The following is a 15,808-nucleotide window of genomic DNA, read 5'->3' on the forward strand; positions in this document are numbered from 1 at the left end:
TAAAATGAATTGCAGTAAATATGAGAAGATGATTGCAATTCCAGTGACACGGTGAAATTGCAGATATCAAAGTGAATGCTAAATAAACAGCCCGTGGAAAGCACAGCCATTAAAACAACAAAACACGCAAATAACAAACAAAACCTGTCAACTCAGAAAAGTTGAAGAGAAAAGAACCTCAGGGGTCCAAAGCTAAGTGTATATTTGTATTAAATTCAGCGGTATCCATGTATTTGGGGGCCAAATTACAACAATGTGCCCCTCCAAAGTGTGTATGTCTGCCGGGGAGGGGTGGAAACCACTAGCAAGTTCATATACTAGAGAGAGCTAACCTTGCCGGCGGTGATGCTGTTGAGGAGGATGGTGTGAGAGTCACAAATGGTGTAAAGTCAGCAAGGAACAACAAGCATAAAGTTGGGGGAATAAACACTAAATGTAACTGTATCAGTGGTGATAGATTCAGTACACACCTTTCCTAGTTCCCACGCTCCCTTCTGTTCGCTCCATTTTCTTTCCAATCCAGTGGCCCCTTCTCAAGCTTGTGTCTGCCTCAGCTACTTCACAGTTCAAGCTCTCTTACTTTGTACAGCTCCTAGCACAATGGGGCCCTGGGCTTGATTAGCCCATAGGCACTTCATAATAGACCTGATTCATTTATACCCATGTCACTAGGCACAAACTGGGAACCATGAGTTTGACTGATCAAATTTTATTCCAACCTAGAAATTCTTGGTGGTTTCCTAAGACAAAAGCTGTGCCTCAGGAGTTAGAAAGCACAGACCAGTGACTGGCAAACTGGACCGGGATTCAGGAAATCTGGGTCTGACCCAATACCAGCTTAAAATATCAATGATTTGTTCAGCTGCACTGTGACATGCTGTCTCCAAGGCTAATGAAATAATTGATGTGCTCCTTGGAATATAATTGAATGGAAATATTCAACTTCTGTTTTAGTTTTTCCTAGGCAGTAGATATGTATTTATAAAAACAAACAAACAAAAAGCTTCAAGCAGTGAAAGAGAGAGTAGTTGTAGAAGAATGTTTCCCTTTGCAGGCTTTCTCTGTGCCATTTCCCAGTGTGGTGGCACATCCACATGACACTGGAAACACATGATCTTCTCCGCTGATTTTTTGGGGATATGGAGTGGGCTCCCAAAGAGAAACTGCTCGGCCCTGTGTGTATGCAGAGCTCCACTGACTTACTCACCTCCCTCTCAACTGATCAGCATTTGCTTACCTTTGAGCCATGGCTGCCTTTGACCAGGGAGTCTCACTAGGGAGAAACAGCTGATGCTGGGCTGGGGGTGAAATCCAAGCAAGAACTCTCTGTTTTGCCTCCCATGAACAGTTCAACCTGCTGCACGTTTTCTATTTGGCCTAAGCCTAGCTACCACCATGTCCAGCACATTCAAATCACATATACTTAATTCAATAAAAGAAACCCCATGATATCAGGAGAATTAAAAATGGGATAAAGGGTTTTGATTTCCCCCTTTGTGAAGTCAATAGGTATTACAAGATTAAATGCTTGTAGGAAAAGGAATACAGGGCATTTTCTATCAGAGGCATAAGAATGACAGTCTTGCCAAAGCATTGTGGCATTTTACAAACTGTAAAATAGATCTTCTCATGCGTCCCGGAGAGACAGAGCAGTGCTGGTACCGATTTACAGACTGTGAACCGAGACACTGAGGCTACGTCTACACTGCAGTGCTATTTTGAATACCTCTGGTATCCCAAAATAGCTATTCCACATCCTATGAGCACACCCGGTATTTCCAAATATAACGGGCTCGCTATTCTGACATCCCTGTAAACTCTAAGGGATGTTTAGGAACAGCACTTTATTTCACAATAAGAGCTGTGTATGCAAGACACTGTGGTGAGTACGTCGGCTTCAGCTATGCTGTTTGTGGAGCTGAGGATCAACTGCCCTGGCTAGGGAAGGTACAGGAATAGGTAACACAGGATTAGTGGATCTGATTCTGCTCTAACAACTGGATTAAACTGACGTGTCTCAGAGTTATTCCCATTATACACCAGTGAGATCACAATGGAGCCCATAATGTAAAGGACATGTGGAGAGGGAGAAATATATTCTCCCTTAATATTTCCTTAAATTCTCCCATTCAGCCTTGGAATAAGAATCTCAGCCCTAGCTTTCCAAACACTTTCTTGTCCCCGTGTCCCTAGGAGCCAGACGGATGATGCCTCTACTCACAGTGAGTAGCAGCTGTTCGCTGTATTAGTCTGGGACAGTAAATGTCTCCCAACGCGACTCTCCGTTCACCCTGCCAACCTTGGAAGTGGTTCCCAGGACAGCCGCATTGTGGCATTCCAGTGAATTCGCAATGCGTGTGCTATAACATTTCCAAGCTGGCAGAACGGTAAACACTTTATAAAAGAAGTTATTTAAAAACATACTTTTGAGAGACAAGGGGAACTGTCAACTGCACTGCAATTTGATGACAGTTATTCCGATCTTGTATATTCTTAGACCCTATTACAGACATGTTTCTACAGAGGCATCTGTGAACAATGTAATGGATATGCAATAATTGTTACTTCAGGTTCTCAATATCTTTTTTAAAATTTATTTTCATGATGCTTATTTCCCCAGCTAATTGTTTTCAACGTCTCTTTCCTATAGAAAAGTTGGGTTATTTAGAACAGTGATTCTCAACTATGGGTACGTGTACACCGGGGGTATGCAGAGGCCTTCAAGGAGGTACATCAGCCCATCTAGATGGTTCCTAGTTTTACAACAGGCTACCTGAAAAAGACTAGAGACGTCAGTACAGACTAACATTTCGTACAGACCGTGACTTGTTTATATTGCTCTCTGAGCTATAGACTGAAATGGAAGTACAATATATATATTCCAGCTGATCTATTCTTAACTGTATAGTACAAATGAGTAGGCGAGCATTTTTGTCAGTAATCACACACTGTGACACTTGTGTATTTTAGTGTCTGCTTTTGTAAGCAAATAGTTTTTTAAGTGAGGTGAAATGTTGAGGTGTAGAAGCAGAATTTCTACATTTATGCGTGGTCACCCAAAGAGCACGATGGGCTAGTTCAGCTGAGGCCAACCCTTGGCTCACGATTTGCATGCGGCTCTTCTCCCCCCACCCTGAAAATGCAGCTCACAAAGCTTCCCCCGTCCCTCATGAAACCACCCCTGAAAATGGCCCCCGCCTCCTGGCTCCCTGTGCTCTCTGGGGCAGGGGAGTCGTCCGGCGTGCCCATTCAAAATGGCATCTTCAAGATGGTGTCGGCTGGCAGGAGCCTGATGTGGCGTTTCTTAAAGGGGCAGTCCTTTTTTTTTTTTGCTTGACAACTCCCCCCCCCCCCCCCCCCGACTCATTGAGCTATATGCTTAACTATTTTGGCTCTTTGCCTGTAATGGATTGGCCACCCCTGGGCTAGATTCAGAATACCCTGAAGCCCAGGGCTAGGACAAGTATGTGAGAGATGGCAGGTCTCAGTCCAAATCCCTTTTCCAAACTGGCGTAGAGGCCACTTGCATGGGGGGCAGGCTCCCACATCCCAGTTGAGGCCCCTAACCACTGGGCTAGAAATTATGAGGGAAATCTGCCACCCAAGTCTCTTAGTGAGTTTGTCCCTGGATGTAACTTCAAATTGTGTTAAAAAGGAGGTCCATAACAATCTGCATGAGTGTGGCATTTAGAATGTGATTTCTAACATGTGTAGGGAGGCCAGAGTCTTAAATCGCATGAATGCTAAGGGGAATGGTTAGCTGACTCCCTTAGACAGAGCTGAAAATTCAGTCTCCACAGATCAGTGCATTATGGAGTGAAAGTCTTTCTTATCCTGGATGGAGTGAAAATTGTTTGGGGAGGAGAAACCCATTTAATAGACTTTTTCCTTGTGCCCAACCTTGCCATGAAGTTTCGTTTCTGAAATTTCTCTGTGGGAGCTGTTCAATAGAAGAGTGATTCTTTTCCAGTCAATCTTACAAGCAACATCTTTCTTTTTCGTTTAGTTAGAATTTTTTGTGGAATTTTCCTTTTTTTTTCCAACAAAAAAATTGGAAAAGAAAATTCATTTCAAATGGATCTGAAATGGGAAAAAAAGTTTCAATTTCAGTGCTATGTAACTGAAACTTTTTGGGGGGAGAGAGAGGAGGGACATTACTTGTTTCATTCCCTCTCTTTGTTTCCTTTTCCCTCTGACAGCCTGGCTAGCCCCTCTAGGGAGAGATGGGCAGGGTGACCATTACTGAAAGAATGTGCTCAATCTTTCTCCTTGCCTCACTTGCAGGCACTACCTTTCCCTGTCCCCCACACCTGTGCCCACAGAAAGCCCCTCCACATGCCCTCTGTTCTGCAGGATGTGCCACAACCCAGCCCTCCTCCTCCTCCGCTTCCTCCTCCAGAAGTAACGTGATTGTGAACATACGCTGCTCCCAAAGATTTCACTCTCTATTATTTATAGGCTGATATAAATAGTCTTAGTTATAGTGATGCTGGTGTAAAAAAGACATTTTCCAGCCCTTGAATTAATTAGCTAATGCAGCGCTGAAGGTTGTCCAGCAGACACACGGATACAATATCTTTCCCAAAATTAAAGAGCCTGGGATACGTTCAGTCAAATTTATTTACAATAAGTAATCACTCTCGTTTTAATACTTCAGCTGTAAACTTGTCAGTTTCTTTGGGCACTAGCTGGGGTCAGTCCAAGGCCAGTCATCATTTCCTTTCATATTAATTGATGAATTGTTGACCAGGGTTATTAACTAGCCGCTAGTTTTTATTTCTTTTTTATGATTAATTCATTTGTTCTCTTCTTCGTTCTTTCAGTCACTCCCTCCAAGTTGTTTAAACTTCTTTAGAGGCGCCATCAAGGTCCTTGGTGGTGCGTCTGCGTTTTTCACCAAAACAAAGTAAGCCGTGCCCTTGGCTATGCCAAGACATCTAGGACATGCAAAGTCGAGACCTGCAATAGCATTAAACCCTGCTGTTTACCTGTAGAGTTTGTCAGTCCTCAACAGCTACCCTCCAACCTAATCATCCACTCACTTCATTCCCGACGTTAGAGTACCCTGAGTTTTTACTTTAACTCTAGAAAAGCCCATTTCCTGGCATTAGAGAGGAGTGTTAAAGGGGCCTTAAAATATATATACATTAGATTCGAGGCCATTTCACACTGCCAGAGCCATACAAAAGGGGTGTTAATGCAAATGGGAAGAGCCCCAAAATGTTAAACATCATTGTCCTTTTAATTGTATGGTTTCCCTGACGGACAACGGGCCAGATATAAGCTGTCTTGATCCTACATTGATTTGAACGGGACTCCTGGCAGAGCAAGGCGCTGGCTCCCCTCAGCCTGGGTTCCAAGTCTAGCTCCTGAGAAGTGTGTTGTGTGCTTTCCTAGGTCTTCTCCGCACACACTAGCTACTCCATGAGCCCAACCCCTGGTGCCACTTGGATGCCATTGGAGTTGATAGACGTTCTGCCATGGATCTGATGGGAGGAGGAGCAAGACCCGGGCTGCGCTGGAGGGGAGGGCCATACTGCTAGCCCAAAGCCCAGATGGCTTGTCATATCGCACTGTCGCATCTGCAAGCCTTGCAGGCACGCAGTAAGCAGTGTGGAAACATGTGTCACCTGGGACAATTTCATGGAAGAACTTACTGGACTCACTTTAAGGGTCTTTGGGGGTCTGATGTACTCAACGGAAAGTGTATGTCTGTTGTGGGCTGGGAGGGCATGTAACCGCTCCAAGGGGCAGATGAGATGATCAGTGGATGCCACTGAAGAGTACGCTAGACAAGAATGGGTTTGGGGGACAATGCCATCCTCCATATATGTAGAAACTCAGGGTCTCACTTCAAAAGTCTGTGGAGTGGGCTTTGGCTGCTGATCACCTATTCCATCAGCGATCAAAGGCCAACACTGTATATAAAGGAAAAACTTAAAAAACAACAAATAATCTAGTAGCACCTTAAAGACTAACAAAACATGGAGATGGGATCATGAGCTTTCGTGGGTGCAATCCGCTTCTTCAGATGACCGGAGTATGATGAGTCCAGATCCAAGACTAAATAAGGAAAGGGGGAGGGAGAAAAAAAGAGGAAAAAAAGGAGGGGAAAAGGAGAAAAAAATAAAGAGAGAGAGACAGTGAGTAGAGGGTTCCAATAGTTACCACAGGCTGATAAGAACAATTAGCACCTCCATTGTTTGGTTGATAGTTTAAGTCGTTAGGATGTGGAAGGTAGTGTGTGAGCCAGCCCATGGCCCTGTTCATACCATTTGCATAAGAATTACACTCGTGAATGAAGTTAATCTGCCATTCTTCTCTGTGTATTTGGCTTGTGGAATTGGCCTGAAACATCAGGGTGACTTGGAGATCCATTAATGAGTGTCCAGGCAGATTAAAATGTCTCCAACAGGTCTTACTAACCAGACAATGGAGGGGGAAGCAGGGACTGAGCGGTGATTCAGTGGGCGGTCCATGAGACGGTGACTTCTTAGGGCGAGGGCAGCCCACACCCTGCTGCTCAGAGCTGCTTAAGAAGCACTTTTCCAGCCCGCCCCCACAACTCCTGGGCTAGATTCTGACACCCTGAACAGGGCTGGACCCCGCATGTTGCCCGGCTGAAGTGAACAGAGGTGCAACCCATGGCGTAAGGTGCCTAGCAAAGGCCCCGGAGCCTGCCCTAGTGCGCTGAGCGGGCCTGCACAGAGCACTGAATCTACAACCAGGGATTCATTAGCAGGCGGGCTTCTTGAGCCAAAATAGCTCAGGGCCGAACTCTGCAGCCCTCACGCACTTGGAAGGGAATGTAGCCTACTAAATGATATCTGCTCCATGTTAACTGACTAATTGATAGCTCTTGTGTTTATCTTTCTCTTGTATATAGAGTTGAATAAGCTGGTAACGCAAGGTGCCTGAAGAATTAATTTTCTGTGAGATTGCTTATAACAGAAGTGTAGTAGTTAGCCAGTATTTGGTATTCTTCTTGTGATTTTCCATAAGAGATGTGAAGCAAGAGTTTGTGGTTGGCTAATAGTCTATTTTTTTTAATTCTGCCCGGAATCTGCAAAGAAATCTGCTAACTTGGTGATAACGGTCAGGTCAAATCTCTTGCGCAATCTATGCCAGATGTTCAAGCTCAAAACCGCAGCCTCCCGCCTTTTCTTGGTGGTTCTGGAAGGTCATCCAAGAAAGCGTCAGTCAGGTTTAATGAATATTCATGAGTTCCCCAAATATTTTCGCCAATTAGAAATGGTACCCTCAGAAATCCTGGGGTGTGTCTAGACTACATGCCTCCTTCGACGGAGGCATATAGATTAGCCAGATCGGCAGAGGGAAATGAAGCCGCGATTAAAATAATCGCGGCTTCATTTAAATTTAAATGGCTGCCCCGCTCTGCCGATCAGCTGTTTGTCGGCAGATCGGGGCAGTCTGGACGCGACGCGCCGACAAAGAAGCCTTTCTTGATCGGCACAGGTAAACCTGGTTTCACGAGGCATACCTGTGCCGATCAAGAAAGGCTTCTTTGTCGGCGCGGCGCGTCCAGACTGCCCCGATCTGCCGACAAACAGCTGATCGGCAGAGCGGGGCAGCCATTTAAATTTAAATGAAGCCGCGATTATTTTAATCACGGCTTCATTTCCCTCTGCCGATCTGGCTAATCTACATGCCTCCGTCGACGGAGGCATGTAGTTTAGACGTACCCTTAGAGTGTTAGGCCCAACTATGGACAAGGGGTTGAACATCCGGGACATTTTGGTGCCAAAATGGGTATTTAGGACTAGGAATTTGGGAAGTCGATGCTGCTGCTTCACTTGTCACTGACACAGCCCACTCCGGAGAGTTTTTATCTTTTCAGGTCAGAAACCACATTCGTTTATCTATTCTGTCTCTTCACTGCTTTCTTGCTTCTTTAATCCTGCTTAAGTTTGCTCCTAGGAATTTCACTCCCAGCTGCTCCAGGGCCTTCTAGGGGAAGGGAGGCCACCCTTCTCCATTCAGCCTTGGGAGTATTAAGATCTTGTGGGTAGGAAATATTGTTATGTGATTACTCTTTGTATACTTAGATAAGTTTTAATTTGATGGTGTTAATGACATCTGAGGAAGAAATCCAAGCGATCTGTGTCTTGCTGCTGTATTTGTTGTGGTGATTATCATCGTCTTCCCTTTAGCAATAAAACTGTTTTCTATTTCCATTCCTCAGTTAAGGTGTGGTTGCTGTCGGTCCCATGCCAGCCCTCAAGAGGGGGAATCTCATGGTTCCACTGCATTGGAACCTGGAATAGTGGACAAACTTAGATTTTCTGGTCAGATTGGCAAGCCTCACCCATTCAAATGTTACTAAAACTCCTTCCCGGGCTACAGGAAGCTCACCAGGAATGCGACTCCCCTCATTTTGGAGGAAGCACATACCCAAGGTCAGATCCAATGGCCGTTGATATGGGGAGATCTTTCCATTCACTTCCATGGGATCCAGACGGGCCCAAGAATAAAATGGCTGTGAGCCTGATCCCCACAACCCTTATCAACCCACACCGAGTAAGTGTGCACCAAGCAGACTTACTGGCAAGGGAGAAGGGCCGATGTCCCCGTACAGACCACTAAGAGCCTTGCTAATGGTTTCTGTGCGGGGCACTCAGACTCTCCAGGGAGTGGCAACAGTACAACACACTAAAATAGACTGAGTGGCAGTCAGTTGTGTAATCAAACGGTTCCTGCTATCTCCTTTTGTCTCACCCCAGGCAATCTTACCCGGCGGACTTCTCCCCAGGCGCTGTACTGACCGTGCAATGCACAGCAGAGATGAATGTGTGGGGTTACTTAGTAGATGGGAGGACTTGTAGACCGTCTGGTGTTTCAGTTTCAACACATTCCTAATACCAAGCGCGTTGCAATCATCTGCGGCTTTATAAACCCAAAACAAAGGCTAGATGACTTTCTTTGGAACTAATTCTTAGAACAGCAAAGAGTAAATAATCACCGAGCCTTAATTTATATGCAAATGCAACCTACCAGAAATAATTCACTCTTTAGAGCCTTGTTACTGATGGGTTTATTCAAGAGCTCTTTGGTATCTATTTCCTGTGTTTTACAGTAGACTTTGGCACTTGATTTATTTCTTATATTTAAAATGGACTAATAATGCATGCTCATTCCACAGATCTAAGATGCTGCAATGAGAAATCAATAACACATAACACAAACTGATCAATACAAAATGTGTAAATGGAATATGTTGCAACAAAGGGCAGATGGGTGCCTTCATTTTTTGTTGGCTAAACAAGTATAATACAACAAAGCTACTAACATATGAGTGGAGTGGTTTTGGAGGTGGCTAGGTCCTTGTGTTCTTGTTGATCAAACTCTTGGAGACACCCAGCGACTTTTGTAACTCTTTTTAGGAACAGGTAGCAGCATTTATTAAAATCTCCTGTGTATGAGAATCAATGACGTGATCTTTATTTTGCTATGCACTGGAAAGCCCAAAGACCAGATGTAATTGTACAGTGCAAGGGTCTCTGAGTTGTCCATATTACTGGTGACATCACCCCTTTGGAAAATCTGACCCAATCTGTTTAATTAATGGAAAAGTTAAGTTAATACCTATTACGCCCGCTGGCGTGTAGGGCAGCAATGAAGGTTCTCCATTTTTGTCTGTCTTTGGCCATTTTCTCCAGTGTGTCCCAGTTGTAGTTCATTCTCTTCATGTCTGCTTCAACAGTACGCCGCCATGTTGTCTTGGGCCTCTCACGTTTCCATTGTCCTTCAGGTGTCCAGTAAAGTGCTATCTTTACAATGGTGTCTGCCTCCCTTCTCATCACGTGCTCTATCCATATCCAGTGTCCTTTCAGTCTGACCCTCATCAATCTGCTGTTGACAGGTTTCCACTGTAACAAGCATGTCTCAATCCCCTTCTTAAGAATGATGGCCACTCCCTCATGATACTGGTCATCATCTCTTCCCAAGTAAAGCACTGTTTCTCCTGCAGAAGTCTTCAGTCTCCCCAGTCGTGTCCATCTACTGTCATTAACACCAAGGACATGTAGATTGTATCGTCTCATTTCGGCTAGCATGCCAATATCATACATGGTCCGTGCATACCAGAATCCAGTTTTGGTCTTTGTCTTGGTGTCCATCATCATGGCAGTAGCTTCCTCACGGCTTTCACTACTGTCAGTCAAACAGGTCCCCAGAGAGGACTTAGGAAGGCCATTGCACAAAGTTGTGGGAGAATTCTTCGTTGTTGTTTCCATAACATCTTTTTTTTTCTAGGTCAGGGTTGTTAGCCCTGAGCCGAACCCCCAACCTAGAGGACCAGTGAATCACACTTAGTCTGGTCTCTAACCTTCAACCTGTCCAACACGGATGATCCTACCAGGAGCACTAGGCTGCTGCCGACATAGCTCTAGGGGTCACTGAGACACACAAGCCCCCCAGCTGCGACAAGGTAGTGATCCATTGGGGGGAATTAATGGAAAAACTGGAGCTAATTAAAGTTAACCATCTACAAGGAGAGGAAAGAAAGAGGGTGCCCATGTCCACAGCTATTTTTCTGTATTGGGATTCATTTTACAAGTGAGTAGCAATGGAGAGGTAATGGTGGAGTTTTGTTTTTTTTTTAATTTATATCTAATATCAGTATTTAAAGTGACACTGATACGCAAATTTGCATGGGAATCCACGTTATCCAGCATTGCAGAGCCATGAGAGGTTACTCTTGCAGGCAAAGTAGGTGTCTTCCAAGTATGTCGTGCTCATGGGGAGATGCAAGAGATTGCAGAGGGTGACAGCCATCTCAGTCCATCCACCTCTCACAAGGGAATGAAACCTCATTTTCAAGGGTAAATGTTCCCTTGTGCTGAACCACCACTTTCCCATGGCCAAATACTTTCACCTTCCAATACGCAGATTTCCCAAATTACATATTTACTACATGCCTGTCCCATTAGCACAGCCACCCTGTCACTCAGACCCCCCTAATGACCACTTTCCAGACATTTACACCCTGCGTTTGGCTGGCTGATTGTGAGAGTATTGATTGCCGGTGCTTATTGAGAAAGTATGAGGCAATAAGCCATAAGAGGTGTTGATAATTCAAGAGGCGAAGCTGGCAATTATATCGGGATCAGGGGGATTATTACATACAGGGTCTCGGTAAATATGACTGATTGCTATGGTGCCGCTGTGATGACTGCTTGAATTAAAATGTATTATTATTGATTTTGTTTGTTTTTATTGCGTTTTAAGTCTACAGCTTATTCTCCCCTGCAGCCAGAATCTGCTACTGTAACTTGCTGATTTATGAATATATCCCTAAGTTACACTATTTCCATCCCTCAGAACGGGGGGTTCTTTCTCCTCACCGGCTGCTTTTGGAATAAGACAGAAAATAAAACATCACCAATGCTGCCTCTTGCTTTAGCTGACAGTTCCGCATTGGCATGAAGGAGGATTTCTCAAATATGGAAAGGAATAAAGGTTGCGAAGGACTGAAGCTTTTAAAAAAACCCTCCTCCTCCTTTCCCCTGCTTGGTTTCTAGATTTCCTGTGAATTCAGCCTTGTTTTCAAATAAGAAAATGGTGAATTCAAACCAGAAGAAAGGCGTGCCCAACAGCTGGCACGATTTCAGCGAGGCTCACATTCCATGATCTGCATTATTTTAGATGTATTCTTCCATGATCTGAGGAAACTGTGGTTTCCTAGTTCTCCAACGTATTGCTCTGGAGTGGATGATACAATAGGCTCCCATTCACCAAAACACTTGTGTTAACCGGTGGCAGATACTCAGCTGGAAACCTGAACTCTGACTGGAGCTCACACTTTAAGGCTTAGCTGAATCCAATCCTCAATCACTGAGCGAGAGCAGGGCCAAGGGCATCCGTCTGACAGGGTGTTTTCTCCTTTGTAGAGGGGTTCATTTTGGCAGCTGTAAATAGCAAAGATATAGGGCCTGCTGGGCTACCCCTGGTTAATGCCAATATAATTACACTGAAATCAGAGTTACTCTGGTGTCTCAGGGCAGTGCCTCCGGCCTCTTCAAATCCAATCACTGCAAAGATAAGTCTCTGTTTATCTCCCGGGTGAAAGGGTTCACAAAGGTCAAACCTAACAAGCCACCCTCCCCTTCACAGACATTTTCCTCCTGAGGAATAGTGTTGGGAGACCAGCGTGCACATACACAAGGTCTTCTGCACCGGAAAGTCCCATTAATCTGGGAGGCCCTTCCCTCCTTCATCTCTGCTGGACCAGCTGCGCAGGAGGATACAGCACATCGGTGATCTATGAAGGGCTGGAATGGTGCTTTGTTCAAATCAAACAACACCGCAGGAAAGACGGGTCTGGTCCTTTGCTGCTCGCCCCTGCCCTGCTGAATTCCTCTGGTGGTGCTCCTGGAAAGCATTGAGCATGGGTGGAGAAGTCCTGTCTCAGTCTCTGCTTCTAGAAGTGACTTCTCCACGTGACAAAACCACTCCAGATCATCAGGGGATGGGCTAATGAGCTTAGTTCTTTTCTTTAGAAATGGTCTGAAGGCAGTCTGTGCATTGGAAGGATGCAGCACCGTGGAATGCATTTTAAGCTTCGACACTGATGAGCTTCAAAGGTATTTACGCATCTACACACCGTAGCAGGCCGTTGTTCCTGGCTTGGTTGTAGCTGAGAGCAGGTCTGAATGTTCGGAAGTCAGGTTTGGTCACTATTCCCCTAAGATGTAGAGATATCTGTCTGACCATTTTGGCCTTGATGCAGCAACGTGAGCCCATGAATAGTCCCGTTGATTATTTTTAGCCCACTAGATCTATTTTTAGATCTATGCTACACGCAACCCACTCAATGGATCAGTGCTAGTGTGACTTGATCTCTGTAAGCTAGAAATTGTACCTCTAGCTCCCGGTGTAACCCCACCCTAATTCTGAAGGGGAGATCTAGTAATGGCTCAGGTGGGTGACGCTCCTGTTCTGGCTAAGGTCTCTTTACTTCAGTGGCATTGCCCCTTTGTTTTCATTTTAAAGAGGTTTGTTTTGTGCCATTTCCTCTGGTCGTAGGACAGTCCCGGAGAAGTCCTGTGAATTTGTACATTTTAATTAAGTTTTTCAATGGTTTTCAGAAGTATTACACATATTATTTAAAAGGACTCGCTATGGTCTGATAGATGGGCTAGCAGTCTGAAACTTGGAGTAGCTCCTTACCTCTGCCACTGACAAACTTTATAACCCTGGGCATTTCTCTGCAACCTGTAACCTACAATAGAAGTATCCTAGTTGGGGAATTACAATGACTTCTAAATCCCTTTTCTGAGCTGCAGTATCTCCTGTAGAGGCTGCTTTGGGATCGCTGTCTGGTTTAAGCTTGACAGTCACAGCCACTTCAGTGACGTCTGTTGCTGTCTACCTGACTTGAGGAGTCTTTGTTACTTGCTGCACAGTGGTTCCATCAGGTCTTCAGCTGATGTTTTGTTTCGTGTTCTTTTAGTTCAGTAGCTCGTTAGCCTTAGTGGGTGTGTAAGTCTCAGAGGGGTTGCAGTGTGCATCTGTAGCTTTAAAAACAACGTTTAAAAAACAACTAGAAGTCCTGTTCATATTTTATATTTAATGGATTTGTTAGTCTCTAAGGTGCCACAGGGCTTCTCGTTATGTTTAGAAGTTTTTTAGCAGGTTTATCACTCAGTGGAGAGGAGGGGCTTCACTTTGGTGTCACTATGTCCAGAGACTCCCTTAACATTAAAAATGAGAAATTATCCATTGTTCTCATTGCACTCACCCCACAGAATTACAACTTTGCTCCCGTTCTGACCAGCCACGTAAAAACCATGACATCCCATTTTATGAAGGCACAACGGACAGAAGCTGCACAAGGCTTAGAGAACTAAGCACCATTTTATGCAGGCAGATTTCCTCTGGTTTAATCTCACTGTGGATTACTTCTCAGCAAACATCTTGGAGGTGCAGAACGAAGCTTCTTTACCAATTTGCTTGTGTCTGTTTTCACTAAAGCAATGAGAGCTAATTCTAAACAGCTGCCATGAAGCACTAAATCAAACAAAGGCATCTGATGGGGTCACTCAACAGGATGCAGGAATGTACTCGCAATAAAGCGTCAAGAGGGGAGCAGATAAATTATGTTGAAAATTGCCTTAAGGATCTACAAAGGTAGATATGAATATTAATGAAGTCCCAATTGTTTGATCCGTTTTCTGTCTTCATTTGCCAAAGCATAAGCCAACAGGCTCAGACTTATTGATTGGCTGGCAAACTCTAAATACATGTCAACAGCAGTGATGGTAAGGCCGACTGCAGGCATCATGGGACCCGGAAGAGTTAATTTAAGAAGTTGAATATTTACGGGAGCTTCTTTGTAGTGTGCTGTGAGATCTACGGATGAAAGCTCCTATGAAAGAAGTTGTTATACCTGGAGCAGTACAGGCTGACCCTCTATCTAGGGTGGGACTCTCTAGTCTGGCATTATCCAAGACCTTGTGGGTGCTCTGTGGTTGGAGCACTCACAGGGCAAATCTGGTGCAGTAGGACCACAGATGTTGCTGGACCAGAGAGCCAGGCAGATGGCCGGAAGCAAAGCCCAGAGTCCGCAGCAGAGGGGCCAGCACTGACCTCCCCTGGTGCGGCAAACTCCCTGGCTCAGGACTGGATAGGTATCTGAGTAGTTTGACTTTTTTGCTCCCGTGTGCTTTACTTGATATTTATCAACCATTACCTTAATGGGTCAATGTGTTGCTCATTCATCTATCACAATTAGGTCCCTTAGAAGGTCCTTGTGCTTCTTTCTGGACTCAACTAATCTAAATACTCTCCGTCCCCTCCCAATGCACCATCTCATTGTGTGCCCCTTTGCCAATTCTTCAGTGAATATACCCCTCTCCTCTCTGAGGAAAGAAGCCGGAAGGAAGCGATTTGCTGTTAACCTGTTGCCAGGAAGGAGAGTGGCCACTTATCCTGACTTGTTGTTTGCTGCCCCGTACCGAGTTTCTGAACCCAGTCTCACACCCCACGAGTACTGAGCTGAACTCTGCCCCCCTTATGTTCCCAAAGCTTGCAGATCCAAAGCCAACCAAGACATGGAAGTCTGAGGCGTATCTTTGGCTCTTGCAAAAGCCAAAAGGAAAGAGCCAAACGTCTGTCCAAACCAAAACAGCCTCCCCACATCACTGTCAGTGCCGTGGAAACCATTACCAGTCGCCTCAGTCACTGCCACTGTCACGGGGCGATCGGCTCTCTCTGCATGTAGCCTCTTTCCATTTTCCATGGGTAATATCTCCACTCTCAGCGTGACTCATGTGAATGTCCCTCCCTTTTCCTTGCAGACACATGATTGACTGTCCCTGAAACTCGCCTCCTGGTCGCCTGTCACATGCACACACCTCCCCTGAGGATTGCTCAAACAGCACAGCACCCTGCAGGGCGTATTCTCCCCACGCAGACCCCGCTTCTGTCAACACTGAAAAATATTTCAATTGCTTTCGGCCTAAGCTTGACTTTTGCTCCTTTTTTTCAGTCTCCAGACTCATCCCTACAAGCCTCAGGCCTAATCAATACTGAGCTAACTGCTCCATTAATCCTCTCCCACTGTCTTTCTCTCTCATCTTTCCAGGAGGCTGCTGGCTGGTGTTACCTCAGAGCAGATAATTGATTTTTCTAGGTAATAACTGCAGAAGCTTATCAGTGATATTTCCCTCCTTCCCCCCTTTGCCACAGGTCCCTATCAGGGTCTGACAGCTCAGAGCTCCTTGCTGGTTATCCCAAACTGATGGCTTGTGTATAGCTCAGCCTAATGCAGCAAGTGGCAGCCAATTAC

The sequence above is a fragment of the Pelodiscus sinensis genome, chromosome 4, assembly GCF_052426305.1.
Source record: "Pelodiscus sinensis isolate ZL-2025 chromosome 4, ASM5242630v1, whole genome shotgun sequence".
Lineage (NCBI taxonomy): Eukaryota > Metazoa > Chordata > Testudines > Trionychidae > Pelodiscus > Pelodiscus sinensis.